The following is a 17,917-nucleotide window of genomic DNA, read 5'->3' on the forward strand; positions in this document are numbered from 1 at the left end:
TAGGGATGTTTCAGGTATAAAAGGCTGGCTGAGATGCAGAAAGCTGTAACTGAATAATCTTCAGATAACCTTTCACCTGTATTTAGAAGAATCTTTTTGAGATATTAACACGAGTAATAATAACTGATTTCCTTCAGTTTTATTTGTCTCTATCATTAATAGCACCCAGTCTATAACTTGCCACTTCTGTGACAGAATGATAACGCAGACAGATCTGCAGCCAGTTTGCAATCTACTGCTAGCTCCGTATCTTTTCCTGCCAGGATAATGTCTAACCACTTACTCTTCATTTTGTATTTATTCACTTTCTTTCTCTTCTTTAAATGTAGATCTTTGCTCTTGCCTCTCCTACTCTCTCTCTCTCTGTGTTCTCTCCCTCTCTCCTGTGCATTAAGATCATTTTGAATTCAGATCCCATCCTTCATACCGCTTGTCATCTGTCCTAGCTTGGAGCTGTCAGCAAATTTCATAAGCATACCTTCTCTTCCATCATCCAGGTGGCTAATGAAAACATCAAATAGTTCTGTCTCCAGACATATTCCCCTGGGACCCCATTAAGATGCCTTTTTGACAGCAAACTTCTGAGAGCAGCTTTCCAACCGACTGTGTCCACCTAGCTGTGCTTCCAGCCAGACCACGCTCTGGTTCAAGGTAGGACTGTCAAGCGGGACCGTGTAGGAAATTTTATTATGGTCAAATTCTTCTCCCCATATTATCCCTTAGAGCATTTCCTGTCACATAAGGAAATACATCCATTTCAAAATTATTTTTTCTTTATTGTTTTTCTTTACACATTATCTTTTAAGACCTTATTGGTTGAGTAGTATTTTCTTCTGGAACTAGAAGTTCACTCTGTTTGCTGGTAGATGAACACTTTGGTGTGATTTTTATCATTTATTTGTTTGTTCAGTTATTGTAGACAGAGAGATAGGGCAAAACCACCAGATTAGATACATGTTCTCATGTTCGTCACCCTGTTAAATGTGCTACAGTCTACTCATAGTAACTATTAGGTTTGCATGCCAGTAAGATCTATTTCAGCATTGTTGACCTTTACCATGAATCAGTACTTTGCTTTTTCATATGTAAATCAATATATGTTGACATGGTTCACTAACAGAATACAGAGGAAACATATGATTAAAATCAAAATCAGAATCAAATATTGTCAATATTTTTAGAGCTTGAATATGATTTATCTTATAAATTGGATTTTCTTCAGAATCCAGTCTTTTTAAATAAACTTTCATCAATAAAAAAATCTCAGCTGAAGGATAATATGTATACTCAGGACAGAAAAGAGAATGGGGTAAATGTCTGTTTCAGCTCTGAGATTTAAACATCATAAGCAAAAGTTTGATTTTCAATGGGGGATTTTGCTATCACTTATTGTTTCATACAACATTATTTTTTGATTTGTCATCCACTTAGTTTGAAATTAAGACTGCTGGGCCACAGACAGAATACAGGCCTGACCCTGACAAAGTCTAAAAGCCATCATAAGCTGGAGATAAGGGAAGCAACAAGAACCGGGTTTGTTCAATGCTATTTGTACTTTTTCATTCAGCTCAAGATGAAATCATGCGGGCCAGAAAAATCTATTTCAAAACTCATCCATCTGGATGAGAGCCAAAGAGATCAGAAAAATCTGGTGCAATCCATATGCAGAAAAATAATAAATACCTGAACTACCAGCTATTTTTGCAGCTAAGCAGTGAGAGAACATGTAAGACAAAACACTATCAAGCACATCTCTTTCCCGTGAAAGATCTCACAAAGATGCAGTCATATCACCTTTTGAACTTTACACTTTGACTGAGACTTTAGTACTGTGATGGAACAGTCATTGAAGACCTGGCTACAGTTTTCTATTGTCTGTATTGCTCACAATTCAGCTGGCAAAACTGATAAAGATACATTACAGGGGTGTTTCTGTGTTTGTGGTTGGAAGCCTTTAGACTTCAAAAGAGTCTGTAAACTATTTTTGTCTTTTAAAATGTAGACATTCATCCGATTGCATTAGCACTGCTGGTGAGTCAGGAAGTGTTGTTCTCCAACATTTCACTTGCTGATCACCATTCTGCGAGCTTTACTAATGTTTCAAGAGAATGCTTCCTCTTGTAGGCACTACATTAGCATGACCAACATAATGACTATATCCTCTCCAGAGGTTCAGTCTTGCTGAGGGCAGAGAGGGGAGAAATGACTTCAGTACTCCCTTAGCTTTGGGGATTATACTCACAACGGAGAATATTCAACAGGCATCATTGCTTGGAAAGAGGGCACAGCCTTCTTGATCCTGAATCCCCAGGCATGAACAAGAGCTCTTTCCTGGGCCTCTCTGTCCCCTGGAGACACTCTTGTCTCATATGGAAGAAAGCTCTGTGGAGAAAGAAGGAATCTATTATTTTTTTTTAGTAGGAGTTTTTTTTTAGAAAGGAGTTCCTTTGAAAAACTGGGGAAAAATAGTATTCACAGAAGTACGTCTCTTTTGTGATTTAGTGAGAAGGCCACAGGCTCTGTTTTAATCCATTTCCAATAGAGTAGAGCTTATATGACACTTCACTTTTTCATTCAAGTAATGCAGTTTGCTGTCTGCTTACTGCTGAGCTCTTATGAGAACCTGCTGCTCACTGCAGACTGATAAATCTTGCTTTAGCTGGGGGTCTTAAATAAAGTAATGAAATTTTAGAACTACTTTAAAACTGTGGTCAAAATACTGGCTGCACCTATTGTTATCTGTCTGTCTCCTTGGAGTAGGTGTCCTTTAGGGCTTTAGGATATCCAGAAACTTCATAATTGGAAAGCGTTTTCCCAGGTAGCCCAGAACAGAATCTCAACATCAAGACCAGCCTCTGACTTCATGGGGTACCATGATGTTTTGCTGGAAGTCATCATCCAATACTATCTCCCTGGAGAGGACAAAGTGTTGTTCAATCCAATTAGGCTCCACAATGACATTTCTTCAGTGTACATCTAGTTTAAAGTGTGAAACCTCTGTTTATCCAGACCAAGCCAATCATTAGTGCTTTATACTTGTTTTCTCTCAAAGCACATCTCCCACCAGAGTATGCAGCTCTCCAGGGTAAGATCACATTGCAGTAGCTGTTGGAACCTCATAGTCACAAACAAACACTCACCTGTTAAGAAAGATAATGTGGCAATAATGTGGCATGAGGGGACACAGATATCCAGCCTTAGTTACAGCTCTTCAGATAACTGGCTGCGAAGTAAAATCCTTTTCTCCCTTTGCTGACATAGGCAGGCTTGAGGCTATTCAGTTTATCCTGTTACAGAGGAATGGAGATAATAGATCAGACCAGATCAACTCAATCTCCTTTCCTCAGCAAAAAGGAAATGTGGAATAAACTGCACTATGGTATGCCTTCTCAACCCACATATTAGAGATATCACCCTGATGCACGACCTTTCACCTTTTAATAGCTTTTACCAGCACAGTGTGATTAGCCATGCCAAAAATCCCATCCTTTTTAAACTCTCATGACCACCTTGTCATTTCACTGCCTGTCCCTATGATTAGCTGTGGTATGTGTGGGTAATTGAAGAGGTGGGAACATTAGGGCTTCATACATGTAAGAAGGCTGAGAAGAACTTGTTAGTGACAAGGTTGCCCTGTCCAGTTCAGAAGTGGGTAGGCATAAAGTGCACACCAAATGGTTCCATTTCAGAACAGAGAATGCAAATATGGAGTGAGACTGTTTCAGCTCATCTCACTTGTTGAATGGAATATAGAACAAAAGCATGAATGTGCGACTGCATCACCACTAAAAATAGAACAGTGAGTTCAGAGAGGATGTAAAATGCAGTATTTCTATCAGAAAAATGCTAATAGTTCAAGCTGCAATAGGAAACTGAAAAGGCCATAAGGACTACATGAACTGTCAAAATGTGTGCAGCACAGGCTGTGAATAAAGATTGTGATTAAAGCTAATTGACAGGCAATTTTCAACAGACAGAGGAATCAAGGGATCCAGTCTCTGATAGCAGTATAGCTTTTCCTTTTGACTGAATTCATCCTTTACAAGCTATTTTTTTTTAAGTTGTCTTAGTTTACTTCTCCTCCTCCCAGTGAAGATTTCACTTCAAATATCAGCTGGGATAAATTTCAGTCATGGTCTTCAGAACTGTTATACCCAGAGGACGATTCTCTTAGAGCTTTTTCCACCATTTCACCTGGTTGTCAGCTTGCTTCCATGGGTCTGCCTTCAAAGACAGCCAAATCAGGTAATATATATAGAGATAACTCTTTTTCTTCTGTTTTGAAATTACGCTTCTTCAAAGACAATTCAAGATTATTTTTTTTTAGTTTTTTTATTTTTTTTCCCCCAGCATGCGGTATTTACATTACCCAGTCTTGCCAGGGGTAGTTTTGAGGAGCTGCTTTCTACTATCGTCTCTTTCTGGGATGTGTACATTTCTGCATGCTTTATTATTTCTAGCTAGCTACAGTCTGCCGAGACTAGTATATTTTTGTAATTTACAGTAAATCACTCCAAGCTCCAGAGATTTCCAGATATACATTTGCTTTACAGCATTTCCCAGTTAGTTCATCTGTGAATTTGATTAATATGTAATCCTGTGCTCCATACACTCAGTTTGTTCACCTGTTAAGAAGAGAGTAAAAGATAGGACTTAGACTGAAATCTGTGGTCTCACTGTATGCAGCAGCCTTGCCTTATGGAGTCCTTAATTTAAATGTATCAGGGAGACAAAAAAAAAAAAAAATCAATCAAAAAAAAAAAACAATACTAACAATAAACCTCTTCGATAAAACTTGCCTAATGAGCACGTTGATATACTTAACATGCAGCATCACTGATCAACAGAACAACATTTAATTAAAGATAATTATATATCAATTGCTGTCAGAGATACTTTAACTGTTGTATTTCAAAAAGGTTGGGAACTATTAATTAATTCAGTGACTTGGATTTTTCCTTCCAGATCAAGTGGGTGAAAAATTACTGGTCTCACTGCGATGACCCTCATTAATATAGTGGGATGCCAAAAACATATTTTGGCCTAGTTCCAATGTGTAACAACTCTGTTAAAACAGGAATTTCAGAGGAGTTTAAGTACCTAAAATATAATTTAAGTGGACCTCAGAAGCCTAAACTAAAACTGCAACACAGCTATATTAGTCCCCCACATATCTGGGACTGCACACTTCTTTTTCTCTAGCACCCTTACCAACACTTGCATGAAGGTGTCTTTCAGTTAACATAGAGTCATAGAATCATAGAATATCCCAAGTTGGAAGGGACCCATAAGGATCATCAAGTCCAACTCCTGGCACCACACAGGTCTACCCAAAAGTTTAGATCATGTGACTAAGTGCAGAGTCCAATCGCTTCTTAAATTCAGACAGGCTTGGTGCAGTGACTATGTCCCTGGGGAGCCTGTTCCAGTCTGCAACTACCCTCTCTGTGAAGAACCTCTTCCTGATGTCAAGCCTAAACCTCCCCTGCCTCAGCTTAACACCATTCCCGTGGATCCTATCACTGGTGTTTAGAGAATAGGTCACCTGCCTCTCCACTCCCTCTTGCGAGGAAGTTGTAGACCACGATGAGGTCCCCCCTCAGCCTCCTCTTCTCCAGGCTGAACAGGCCCAGTTAAACATACATTTAACTTAGTGGAATTTTAAGGTTTTATTGCTTGCAACAAGTTACTGAGGCAATTTAAATTTTGTGCAATGATGAACATGGCATAAGGTTTACTAATAATTAATCTCAGTTGCTTCACAAATATGGCTGCTAACATATGGCTTCTTCATGTGGTTACAATCTTCACTGCATCTTACCTTTTCAGAGTTTCAGTTGCTAAAATATTGCTCATTTTTGAGAATTTTGACTGCATCAGGTCAAAACCTAAATAGAAATGAAAAATGAAGAAGAAACACTAAAATATTCTGGGTATATTAGATGATTCATCATTTTTGTCTAAAATTTTATTAAATCTATGTAGGTCTATGGTTCCTTAGGCATGAAATGTATTATCTCTTTGACCCAGCAATTCATCCAATTTCCTTGGCATTATAAAGGATCACAGAATTTATAGTGGAAAATGATACCATATTATCAGGTCCCATTGGTTCATGGTACAGTCTGCCAATACAGGCAACCTTAAATATAGTACTGATACTCACTTGAGTAAATATAGTACTGATACTCACTTGAGTTTAACTGAAGAAATGTAATTTATTTACAGTGCAAGTAGTGCAACAGTGAAAAAAACTCACCTGTAAAACTTGCTAGAATATGGCTACAGGAGAAATAGGTTTTCATGTACATCTATTTATTTAATGTCTATGATCAGCTATAGATAAAAACTGAAGTATCACCTTATTCTGAACCACGGTGAAATTATTATCATAGAATCATAGAATATATGAGTTGTAAGGGACCCAGAAGGATCATCAAGTTCAACTCCTGGATCCCCAAAGGACCACCCAAAAAATCAGACCATGTGTCTGAAAGAGTTGTTACAATGGTTCTTGAACTCTGACAGGCTCAGTGCTATTACCACTTCCCTGCGAAAATATTCAACAAAATACCACTTCTTCTTCTTTTTTTTTTTTTTTAATGCTTCAGTGTTATTTCACTTTTGTTTTGCCCTTTTAGTTGATGTAGAACATGATGCAGAGAAGTTAAATGATAATTAACTTAAGGCTCTAAATGAGAGGTTATCATCTGTGTCTGTCTTGTCTCCTGCAAAATGTAATGACCAAGCTATATCTACAGCTTTGTGTTGCCTGGCACTTCACGTGCTTGTTGAATACAAGTCATGTTCTGCAGGTATTGCAAAGGACAGTTAACATACATGATATGCTTTGCTACTTTGATTTTTAATTTCTTGCAGTGAAGTTAAAGTTGATGGAAAGGTGTTGGCCCTGGAAAGCAGCAGGCCCTGGTGATGTGTGCTGCCTGTGGTGGGATCCTTTACTCTGAGCCCTGCTGTAGACTGCCTGTGGTCCTGGAGGAGCACTCACACCTGCAGTTTGAAACACAGCCTTTTGGCCACAAAATACAATTTATAAATTTGCAGCATAGCACAGAACTAGTTTCACATGCTGGGATGCCATTTGTCTATGCATTTGGTTGGCAAATCTGGGATGTGCTCGACAGAGGAAAGCCAGTGAAGCTGCATTTGCAGCTCAGTTGTTAAAGGTAATCCTGTGCCATGGAAATATATGCTTTCCCTCATGTCTCTCCCTAGCATTTATGCCTCATTGTGGGTGGATAGCACTCATTTATAAGCCATCCTGCTGCTGACAGTGGCCCAATAAATAAGCATTGGATATCCAACAGTTTGGGAAGCTGTGGAAGAGCGAGCCTGAGTCAGACACACCTGTCAGCCCACAGATTCACAGGCTACAACTCCCACCTACTTATAAAGGAACTGAAATCACAAATTCATTTCATGCAGACTAATGAACACTAACTAGTTGCTAAGAAAGGATTTCAGATCCTCCTTGCAGAGGAGTTTGTGGATTTGAGCTACCGAACTGAGCCAGACAGAGGACCACAACTATTATTAGAGTAATCCTTGTGCCTTTCTATTCTTTGGCACGCTACATATTTCTCTTTTAGCATCCTGCCTTTAGCTTACTAAATATTGAAGTGTTTCTATATCTCACAATAGCATGCTGAAGTCCTGACTGACACCAATACACCATTGTTTTGCACTGTCTGAAAAAAACTTTTTCCTGGCAAATGTTATCAGTGTATTTCAGTTTTCAGACTTCCTATTTACAGTGTGAAATACTTTTTTTTTTTTTTTTTTTTTTTTTTTTTTTTAAATGTGGTTATATGGTGTGCTTGTTCCAACTACCTTAATTACCTTTCTTCTTGGTGGTAACCATTGGTATAAGTGACAGAAGCATGACCAGCAAGTTGAGGGAAGTGATCTTCCTCCCTCTACTCCATTCCATTGAGACTCCACCTGGAACACTGTGTCAGGTCTAGGGCTATCAGCATAAGTACCTGAAAGAACTAGTCCAGAGGAGGGCCATGAGGATGACTGAAGGGCTGGAGCACCTCTCCTATAAAGGCAGGCTAAGAGAGGTTGGGGTTGTTCAGCCTGAAGAAAAGGCCCTGGGCAGACCTTACAGCGGCCTTCCAGTGCCTAAAGGGGGCCTACAGGAAAGCTGGGGAGGGACTCTGTCAGGGGGTGTAGTGATATGACAAGGAGTAATGGCTTTAAGCTAAGAGATGGGTTATTTAGATTAAATATTTGGAAGAAATTCTTCACTCAGAGGGTGGTGAGGCACAGGTTGCTCAGAGAAGCTGTGGATGAAAGGCCAGGCTGGATGGGGCTTTAAGCAACTTGGCCTACTGGGATGCGTCCCTGCCCATGGCAGGGGTTTGGAACTGGGTGGGATTTAAGGTCCCTTCCAACCCAAATCATTCTGTGACCCTGTGATTCTATGAAAGAAAACAAATAAAAAAAAAAAAACAAAACAAAACAACAAAAAAAAAAAACAATCAACAAACCACAGTGCTTAAAGCTATATGAAAGGGGAGCTACGAATTCTGTGAGCATCATTAAATGCATTTTCCTAATAGCAAGTTGGAGAATTATTGCATTATTCTCAGTGAATATCTCTTCCATGAGTAAGCAGGCACACAAAAAAAGATAAATGGCAAACTCTTGTAAATACAGAATAACTCCACCAAAATCCATGGGTTTGCACTGGCCTCTGAATCTCAGCAGCACAGAGCAACATCCACGAAGAGCATGTGTGTCATAGTTTGGTAGTATCAACAATAGAAAAGAAGGAATTCTTCCATTTTTAAGAACTGGAAGTTTACAATTCTTGCCCTCATTCCCAAGGGGAGAAAAGGCTGTGATAAGAAATAAAACTCAAAATGTGTTTAAATTGATATCAATACAAAGGCTCTCATAAGAATGCTCCTAGGAAAACACAGATTCTGTTTTCTGAAAATTTTCCAGAACTCATGATTTGTTTTCAATCCACCGCATAACAACACTGAGACCTTTCAAAATTTTTAACAAAGTTATAAGCAAAAGGAAAGCAAAAGAGTATGAGTCACTCTCCTGCTTAACTAATGCCACAGTGGTTACAAAACTTGCCTGGAAGGAGGAAATACTAGTTCAAGTCCATACCTTCCTTGATTTATTGTTGGGAGCAGGCCCTGGGGCTCCAATGTTCCAAGAGCTGTGCTCAGCTGGCTCTAGGACAAGAGCAAAAGCTTAAGTGCCCACAGGCTGCCTGCATGTAGACACCTTGACTTGAGTTAGGTTTACAGGGCTCCTACCCAGAAGGGGCACTCAAAGACACTAGTGCTTAACAGAGATTCTAGTCAAAAGCAAACAGTAATCAGAAAGTAGGATTAGAATTTTCTCTCTCCTCAGACTGGATCTTCATCAGTTGAAGATACAGCAGAAACCTCTAGCCACAACAGCTCCTAAAGATGCAGTGCTCACAGAGCAATAAGATGATTAAGCCTACCTACTCAAAGAAGCAAGCAGGGTTTGCTGTCATGTTTTCAGACTTTATTGTTTGAAGAATAGAAATGTTGTCCATATAATACTACTAGGCTCGTGTTTACAGTACTTATCCCATAGGTTAGGAGAGCCAAAAAAAGAGAGAGAGAGAGAGAAAGGAGCTTTAGAAAAATTCCATCTGCGTCTCTACCAAAAGGCCACCTGAGGCTCAGCGCTTGCCATAACCTTGATGGAGCAGCATCTCTCTGGGTGTAGAGCAGCAGGCTCTACTGACAGCAAGGTGGCCTGCCTGCTCAACAGGACAGGAGGGTCTGCCCCCACCCAGGACCCACAATATGAAATGCTTTTCCCTATAACCAGTCTTCATGGAGGGACACGTAACTTTTAATCTGTGTGATAATGTGCAAGATCATTCCCAGTGGTCTGCAGAAAACCCCACAGAAGTTAATAGACTTCATTAGTCTTTGGGTCTTCGTTAGTCTCCAGGTCCAGAGGAGGGCCAAAAAGTTGATCAAAGGGCTGGAGCACCTCTCCTATGAAGACAGGCTGAGAAAGCTATTCAACCTGAAGAGAAGACCTTATTGCAGCTTTACAGTATTTAAAGGGGACTTATAAAAGGATGAAGAGCAACTTTTTGCTCAGTCAAATAATGAAAGAAAAAGAGGGAATGGTTTTAAACTAAAAGAGGGAAAATTAAGAATAGATGTTAGGAGGAAATTTTTCTCTCATAGGGTGGTGAGGCAGTGGCACAGGCTGCCCAGAGAAGCTGTGGATGCCTCGTTTCTGGAGGTGTTCAACCAGGCTGGAGGCGGCTTTGGGCAACCTGGTCTGGTGGGAGGTGTCCCTGCACATGGCAGGGGAGTGGAGCTGGGTGATCTCTGAGATCCCTTCCAACCCAAGTCATTCTATGATTCTGTGATTAGTACCTTAAAATCTTTCCTTCCTTGTGATTCAGGCAGCCCCAGATCAGCTGCCTGCAGGTGGGATGACAGACTTTTTAGTGTGAAAGACCTGACAGCCATTCTAAGGAAAGGCTTTCAGTAGGTTTGAATGTGGGTAAACATATACAAGTTTTGTACTGAAGCTCAGGATGACTTTCAGAAAAATAAAATGCCAAACTGTCAACTGAGTATAGCATTGAAACCTTGAGATCGTCCATTCTTGTTCAGAAACATGAGAAGCAATGTAATTACTTCATGAGATATACTGGGAAAATATCAACCTGAATTTGCCACCCTTTTCCATTGGAGAGATATATTCTAGAAATTCAAACTCTGCACATTACCACAAAGGTTAATGACTAGCATACTGTGAAACAGAAACCTACATTGAGGAATTATTTTTTGAGAAAATAAGCTAATAAACGTCAGAGCTAATGACTTAGGGAAGAATTAAAAAAAAAAAAAAAAAAAAAAAAACAAAAAAAAAAACAAAAAAAAAAAAAACCACTTGTTTTTAGGTCCTGCTACTACCACAGTTACACAAGTGCCAGTGCAGTGGAGTAAATAATAGTAAAATAATAGTGGAGTAAATAGTGCTGGTCTAGCGCTGAGAGTTTTCAAGATCCTCAACCTGCACACAGTAAAGGTAGTACTACTGACCTTCTCCTGAACCACATCCTCAGGTTCTTCTGTCCTTCAAAGTCCATCTTGGGAGGTGGGAATGAACAGCAGCTGTACAGTTTGGATGCATCAGGCAAGGTGAGGATGCAGCTGTGCTTCTCTGCAGAAGGCCATGATGGTGCAGTGCAATCACCTGGCAGCAGCTGCACATGAAACAAATCCCACAGCTGTCAGCATGTCCTGGCCACTTCAAGGGAAATGGCACCAACTTTGTGCCAGGTGAGTTATAGGTCAAGAGGAGTGATTAGAGGGCACAGTCAGATCACTGAGAATCCTCAGAGCACCACAGATGTATCCACAAAAGAAGATCCTTACCTGGTTTTGATAAAATTAGCATACTGAGCAGAATTGTAATTTTACTCATTCTCTTTTGGAGTTTGTTATGCTAAGTTATTGATCAAAGATTTCCTAATCAAGATAGTCTGCACAAATAGCCTAGAACTGACTTTGTGTAGTTGATACGCTGACAAATTTTACTCTACATTATTTTAATTACTAGGAAAATTATGCTCTGAGAAGAAAACTACAACAACGCCCCATCGTGCACCCTCCTCCCCACTCCCAAAGTGTAGTAGCTGAGCTACAAGAGCAGAAAACAAACACGTTACTTCTAGTAAGAAACATAAAGGTTATGAAGCAATTTTTACATATCTCTATTCAGGGGTTTAAAGCTTCTGTAGATTCCTTTGATACCTGAGAGGTCTTCAGGACTTAAAAAATAAGGACATTGTATTGAAATAACCAAAACAGATAAACAACTTCAGTCATTCCCATATGAGCATTTGCACTCTAGATTGTAAGTCTGCTCACAAAGTTCACACAGAAGGGTCCTGTAGGCTTTGCATCCTCTTGATTCTTGGAGTTTGGATGAAGTACATTTTTAGGCACCAGATATCTTTTTACTTCTCTGGTTGCCTGTGGAAGAAATTATATACGTTATATCATGAAGTAAAACAATCTTGGTATTTTTAGCTCTCTAGATACTGCCCAAGATGAGTATGAAACCAACTCACAACACTGCAAATATTGAGATTACCTTATCCTATTTATCCAGGGCACACTAGGCAAGATTTTAGGGTTAATTTCTGTAGGCTGAAGCTAACATATGCAAACAATTTTCTGGCACTACTCACTGCACAAGGCAGAATACGGCTCATAGGCCTCTAGCATGTCTAATACTTGCATTCATTTGTATGTTCAGAAACAAAACAAAATGTGTGCTCCTGTCCATCTCTCTGTAGCAGATTGCCCACAATGACTGGCATGGGATTTGTACCTCTTTCATAGCATGGTGACCCTTGCACAGCGGTTGTGAATTCAGCCACCTCACTGAGTAGATAAAGGATTTTTGTTGCTGTTTGGGCTGTAATTTATGCCATTGTTTGCTTTAGGCTCCCTTATGCATTTAAATAGTAAAGACATTTCTCACTGTATGAATTACTGAAGTGCCCCCATTCTGTTCCTTTTCTTTGTGGCTGAAGTTCTCAGACATTTCCATACCAAGGTCAATCATCCTGCCAAATCTCTGCCTTGATGAGTCTGGGAGGGGCAGGTTGGCAACCATTCCCTGCTTAGGGCACAAGCTCATTTCTCCCCCTTCTGAGAGCTTCCAGGAGGTGGCACTTAATACTGAGCCACAGGCTGTGAAATTGTGATCTCCTCTGCTCCACTAGGACAGAGGCACATCTTGTTGACCTGTGCTGGCCACCAGCACGAGGAGACTCTTTGGGTAAGAAATTGACAAAGGGTGCAGGAACTGGCAGGCTTTAGCAGCTCTGCTGGGTATGAAAGCACACTGGTGACATTGCCCACATATCCTTTGCACAGGTTAATCTCTTCCAGTTAAAATCAACTGTTTTCTGCTGGATTAAATTTGTACTTATGAAGTTTTTGATACATTACAGGAAGAGAACCATGACCTCAAAGGTGCATATATGAAAGGTAGAAAGAGAGTAGTCTTTTTTGGTTGGCTGTTTTTCAATCTTCTTGAAAAACAGTGGATCATTAGTTTCTACATCAATGAAAAGAGTGACTTCATCTTTCTTCCTGATCATTGGGAAACAAGCAGTAAAAAAAGCACCGTATCCTCTCATTGTAATAGTAGTATTTCTTTATTGCTGGGTCAGCAATGGGCAGTTTTAATCTAGATAAAATCTGGTTAGAAGGGAATCTTTTGTTGTAAACTGAAAGGTTGAATTTGATATTTAAAAATTGCTATTAGGCTTCCCCTGTAGATGTGTTAGATACTGATGCTGGTCTATTATACTCTACTGTCTGCCACAAAGATATTTTTATGAAGGTTTTGTTCAGTGCAATTAAAATCCATTTATAATTGTCAAAAAATATGGAAGCTGTGCAATATGAATATATTCAACATCTCTGACATATTCCTGACCCAAGCTGTCCTCTACTTTTTCCTGTTTCTAGCCTCGCTACAAAGTTCAACAGACTCACCCGAAGGATAGCAGCACCATCTCGTGGGTACATTTAATAATTACAGTAGTAAAACCAGAGAAGTAAAACGTATAGCAGGCTGTTTTCTCATTTCAAGCAGTGACTGGGCGCAACGTCTGCTCAGGACAACGTCCCACCAATGGGCAAAACTGCATGCAGAAGTGAAGCTTCCTGAGGTGGACTCCTTCACAAACTATCCAAAACCCAATTTAGCAGTTAAAAAATATATATAATCATCATCAACAACAACAAAAAAACAACAACAAACAGAGACTAGACATGGCTTAACATTAGCCATAAAAATATTAGTTTGGACTCCAGGGACATTGCAATGATGCCACACTAAGGAATAGAAAAAAATCCTGTGAGAATAAAAATGCAAAGTAAAAATTACTATTTTTACTTCTCATGGAACAGACACACAAAGCAGTATTTTTCTTGTGTTGATCTTGAACTATTTTGTTTGTTTTTAGCTATTTCCAGCTATGTTTACACTTTCAAGTGTACAAGTCAAGCCAAGTAATTGGCAGCAAACCTTTAATCAAGAGTGGGCTTTGAGTACTTTTCACCACTTGCAACATTTTAGCACAGGTATGCTGCATGCTGGTGGCTCAGACATGGGCACACCCACAGGTGCTTGGTACATAATCCATAGTAACAACACCCCATGGAGTTACAGGTGGAAAAAATAAATCATGTGTGTCCTAAACAGCCTGACCTCATTTGCACCAGGGCATCAGGATTTCTATTCTCCAGGGATTTCTATTCACCAGTGTGGGATGAGGGCAGTTTACCTGAGCTACAGGTGGAACCCTAGGGTGAGCATCAAGGAACTCATCCTGCCCTGTTCCTGCTTCTGTCTGCAGTATTCTGTAAACATAACCCTCCTTTTGCTTCTAAGACTTCATTTTAATACTTTTTAGTTTTAATAAATTCATTTCAGTAAGATTTTTCATTCTGTATAGACCAATAAAAACAGTGTTTAAACACAGGTATAAATTGTCACATGCCCCTCATCAACACCATGGGAATCAGTAGAAATAAAATTAATAGCAGTGCTAAATGTACCTTGACAGAGTACATCCACAGTATTGTGTGTGTATGTCTTACACATGGCATACCAAGAAAGGAAAAAGAAAAACATTTTATGAAGTTGACATTAATATATATATAATTTGAGAAACACAGGAAAAAAGTTAATCTGCAACTTCTCTAAAAACAATGCTGTGCTACATTCAGAGCACCCCGTTATAGTAACAGACACTGCCGAAGAAGAGGGAATAAGGCCAGTTATTGTGGCTGATATTTGCCAATATCACTTTTTTTGCTGCTTTCATCGTATTTTGCTGGCTTGAGCGCAGTGCGTTGAACTGCTGCCCTCCTGTGGCTGAAGGCTCGCTCTCGCTGAAGCTGAGACGCCCCAGTCGCAGGGGGTTTGCCACAGGAGTAGTTACCTATGCACAGAGATTTTATGAACTTTGAGAGGATGCACAATTTAAGCTCAAAGCAGCACAAACAGCTTATTCTCACTGACTTCAGAGGATGTGAAGTAGATACTGGATGCTTGAGATGAGCTTTGGGCAGTAATTCTTGATACATTCAAAAAAACATTCAGTGTTTGCTGTCCACAGTGCAATGGAGTCTTCACCAAGGAACAGCTCATCCAAAACCAAAAGGGATAGCTCACATTCAGTGACAGACATGCTCAGCCAGGCTGGGGAGTGGAAACAAGTACTGCCTGGCACAAGTTGTAAGGTATTCAGAAATGTCCTAGCAGCCAGCAATAGTGTCTGGGGTCTTTAGACAATGATGGGGACCCTTCTGTGTGAATCAGTCGTTCCCAAAAGCATGACAATATGGGTCATTAGAAATTGGAGCATGCACCAGAAACGCAAATACAATCAGCACTACTTTTGCTTCTAGCCCCTTTGGGCAGGTGTTTGTTTTGTAATTCCTTCTTACTTGATTTTTGGGTCTGAGTATCCCCAGCTGTTAACAGCTGGAACATTTAACCCCTTTCCTCTCTGAGCCAATTCTACACTTAGCTTGGCTGATCTTCCTCAGCAACAAATGTGAGCTGGCCCCTGTCCCACTCCCAAAGCCATCCATACGCAGCACTCTTCAGGGAACACTTGACAAGATGGGTCTCAGCCTCTGCAAGCTGAGCCTCTGACAAGCCCCTGCCCAGCAACTGCTGCTGGCAGGCACCCCACAGCACTCTTGCTCCTTTCCTTCACAGGCCAACTCATCAGCAAGAGATTGCATTTCACCAAGACTTTACAAAAGACCAGACATTTTTGAAAGTTACAAGATAGTAAAATGCAAATGAAGAAAAATTTAAAATAGGTGACGATTTTGTTATATTAAATTATAATTGTATCATATTAAAATGAGTAAAATGTCAAAAAAAAAAAAAAAAGAATGGGAGTATAAAGTGAATTACCCTAAATTTTAAGTTTGAAAATATTTAATAATCATAATTACACCTGATTAACAAATCAGATTTTCTCACTAGAAAAATCAAAACAAAACAAAACACAAAGTATTTTAAAATGCTTATGGATGTATTTTATCTTTAATTTTTGTCATTCAAAGATCTGGAAAATCCTTACAGATTTTTTTTTTTTTCCCACAAACATTTTTGTCTCAAAGACAAGTTATAATTGGAAAGACATGTTGAACAAAATTTTGATTAGTTCTTATAACATAGACTAATATTCAGGAAATAGGAATAGACATGAAGGACAAACCAACTATTAATGATCCACTTTTCAAATGCAAATAGAAGGAAATGATTTTCACTAGAGTTTTTATTCCAAAAGCAAAGAGCAGCAGGTCTAACAAGAGCCTTGAGCTGAGAAATAGTGGTTGTGCACATTGCAAGGTACAGATTTTCTCCAGGATGATATCCTCTGCTCATTGTTACTGCTCAGCATGGCACCTCCATGATCACATAACCCCGGAGAAACAGACTTCAATAAAAATGATGAAATTCAATAGGAATTAGTAAAAGGTATAGCTGGGCACAGATGTTCACCTACATAAATGCACAGTAGAAATGCCTGCTTTCATGATGGTTCATAAAAAGTTTTGGCCATACAATGGATCAAAATGAAGCTCCACAACGACATGCTGTAGAAAAAGCAACTTGTAAATCTTGCATGACAAACAGGAGCACAGACTGCAAGGTGCATTGCGTCAATCTTTTTGATCTCATCAACACTGGTAAGACCTCAGCTGTATTATTCTGTGTAATTTAATGAAAAAAATTTAAAGAAAAAGGAACAATCAGAAATCAGATATTTAAATATTTAGAAAAGGTGACCTAATACTGAACATTGAATACACTGGGTGTATTTAGTCTGAAGAATGAATGAAGACTGATGGGAACAGGTTAACAAGTACACAGAGGTTTCTTCAGTGTAAAAGGGAATAAATCATGATGAATAGGATAAATAGTAATTGGCCTGAATTACACAAAGATCTAAATATTAGGAAAAGGTTTCTAAGGGTGAAGATATGGGAACAGACTGTCAAGAAAGGTCACAGTGTTTTATATAACTGACATCCTAAACAATCTCTTAGGCAAACTTCTGTCAGAGACAACACAAGGAAAGATGATTTATTCTGGGACAGCAGGATGGATGAGACAGTCTCTGGTGAGTCCAACCAGCCCCGTAATTTTTATATTTTGGCCTTGTTTTGATGGCAGAGGAGCTGCCGGGATAGGAGCTCCCTGCCATTCAGTCTTAGGTAGCACTTCCCACGAATACCACATATTGTGCCTCCCAGACAGCTGTTGGGAAATATTGAACCAAAAAGAAAAAAACAAAAGTAATAAAAGAATAGTTCTGTTTATAATTAGTGCCCCAAATGGAAAATAACTTCTAGGAATTCTCTGTCATCTTTCTCTGAAAAAATCCAAAGCCAAACTTATGAAGTCAATCTGGAAAGCACCATCAAAGGCTGTTGGGAACTTTGACGAAAGCTGCCAATGAACACACGAGGCATTAGTGCAATTTCCATGCCACATCTATGCCTCTGAAAGTGGAAGGAAGAGTATCAGAGAACTGGTATTTCTGGGCAATGAAAGACCTACGTTGGCGCACCCGTTTCTAACATGAAAGGTAGACTTCAAGCAGAAAATTTAATTAAGTGATAGACTTTTTCTATGTAGAAAGATACTCTTGAATGGTCACAGTCTTTCAGATAGATCACTTCTGTAAAATTCCAGTACAAGATATTAACGGTATGATACAGTGTTTGAATTTTGGCAGGATTTGGCAAGCCTTCAGTCAACTCATGAGTTCATATGGTGCTGGGAAGACAGTCCATGCAGGGCTCATGACAGC

At 39.5% G+C, this 17,917-nt stretch overlaps 1 long non-coding RNA gene across 2 annotated transcripts; it reads right to left on the reverse strand.

Moving 5' to 3' along the window:
- Positions 1–538: 538 nt before the first annotated feature.
- LOC110354128 (uncharacterized) lies at positions 539–11,289 on the reverse strand. Of its 2 annotated transcripts, none has more exons than XR_002405679.4 (4): positions 11,091–11,289; positions 5,822–5,888; positions 3,141–3,287; positions 539–2,382 (listed from the first exon to the last, which is right to left on the reverse strand). It is a non-coding gene; the product is annotated as an uncharacterized lncRNA (long non-coding RNA). The 2 variants fall into 2 exon arrangements; XR_002405681.4 differs by lacking the exon at positions 539–2,382 and adding an exon at positions 2,521–2,912.
- Positions 11,290–17,917: the final 6,628 nt, after the last annotated feature.

This window comes from Anas platyrhynchos, chromosome 2, assembly GCF_047663525.1.
Source record: "Anas platyrhynchos isolate ZD024472 breed Pekin duck chromosome 2, IASCAAS_PekinDuck_T2T, whole genome shotgun sequence".
Lineage (NCBI taxonomy): Eukaryota > Metazoa > Chordata > Aves > Anseriformes > Anatidae > Anas > Anas platyrhynchos.